At 40.7% G+C, this 1,736-nt stretch overlaps 1 pseudogene; it reads right to left on the reverse strand.

The window, feature by feature from the left end:
- Positions 1 to 573: 573 nt before the first annotated feature.
- LOC122778081 lies at positions 574 to 1,455 on the reverse strand (annotated as a pseudogene).
- Positions 1,456 to 1,736: the final 281 nt, after the last annotated feature.

Raw genomic sequence — 1,736 nt, forward strand, 5'->3', positions numbered from 1 at the left:
AGAACACAACAGTTCACACAATGAGCAAACACTAGGCATCAGTGGAGAGAAAAAACTCCCTCTTAACAGAAGAAGAAATCTCTGACAGAACCAGGCTCAGAGATGTGCGGTCATCTGCCTCGACCGGTTGGGGTGAAAGGAAAAATGAGGGACAGCGGAGAGGTGGGGGACAGAAAGGGGGGAGAGAAAGGACAAGAGGGAGATGAGGGAGAGACAGAAGAGAGAGAGGGAGACCAGCAGCAGATACACAACAACTGTATCAGGTTACAAGTTTATACAGTTACTGATAGCGACTTTTTAATTATAGCACAATAATAATGGTGATGATAAGCATAGCCTCGGAAACTGGATCTTGATCCTGCAACCTGCATGATGAGAATACAGAGAGAGAGAGAGGGAAGGAAGGAAAGACACAAACTAGGGAGAGAAAGAGACAAGGTTAATGACATATAAAAAGTCATAATCATATCCTGTGTGAGAGAGTGAATGTGCGTGCACCACAGAAAAATCCCCCAGCAGTTTAGTTCTATAGCAGCATAACTAAGAGATGGTCCAGGTTTCCCTGAACCAGCTCTAACTATAAGCTTTATCAAAAAGGAAAGTTTTAAGTTTAACTTTAAATACAGAGAGAGGCTCCGCCTCCAGAACTGTCATTGGGAGCTGGTTCCACAGGAGAGGAGGAGCCTGGTAACTAAAGGCTCTGCCTCCCATTCTACTCTTACAGACTCTGGGAACCATAAGTAAACCTGTATTTTGTGACCTAAGTGGTCTATTAGGGTGATAAGGTAAGACTAGGTCTTTCAGGTATGAAGGGGCGTGACCATTAAGTGCTTTGTACATGAGGAGGAGGATTTTAAATTGAATTCTAAACTGTACGTGGAGCCAGTGTAGAGAAGCTAACACTGGAGTTATATGGTCTCTCTTTCTAGTTCGTGTCAGAACTCGTGCTGCAGCATTTTGAATTAACTGAAGGATTCTAACAGACTTGTTGGAACATCCTGATAATAAGGAGTTACAGTAATCTAATCTAGATTAACAAAAGCATGAACTAGTTTTTCAGCATCCTGTAAAGACAGAATGTTTCTAATCTTCATAATGTTCCTCAGGTGGAAGAAGGCTGTTCTGGAAATGAGTTTTATGTGTGAATCAAAAGACATTTCCTGGTCAAAAGTAACTCCAAGGTTCCTCACAGTGGAACTGGAAGCCATGGTGATGTCATCTAAAGTGACAATGTGATCAGAAAGTTTTTCTCTGAGGTGTTTAGAGCCGAGTATAAAAGTTTAAAAGTAGAAAGTTACAGGTCATACAGGACTTAATGTCTCTGAGACATTCCTGGAGTTGAACAACCTGATTTATTTCATCCGGCCTTCTTGATAAATATAGCTGTGTGTCATCTACATAACAATGAAAGTGTATGTTGTGCTTTCTAATAATGTTCCCTAGAGGAAGCATATATAAGGTAAAAAGTATAGGCCCAAGCACTGAGCCTTGTGGAACTCCACAATTAACTAATCACATATAACAGGTTTTTATACAAACATAAGACGTCATCTCGGTCATGAGAGTCGTTTTCATCAAACAGAAACTGACTTTGGTCAAATGAAATGCACGGGGAGTCATTAATAAATAAATATACATATACCTGATTGATATAGATAGATATTATGTCAGCCTATCAGATACATGACACCAGGGGGGTATTCCATCAAGCAGGCTAAAGGCAAAGCCAAGCTTAA

The sequence above is a fragment of the Solea senegalensis genome, linkage group LG12 (assembly GCF_019176455.1).
Source record: "Solea senegalensis isolate Sse05_10M linkage group LG12, IFAPA_SoseM_1, whole genome shotgun sequence".
In the NCBI taxonomy this organism is placed as follows: domain Eukaryota; kingdom Metazoa; phylum Chordata; class Actinopteri; order Pleuronectiformes; family Soleidae; genus Solea; species Solea senegalensis.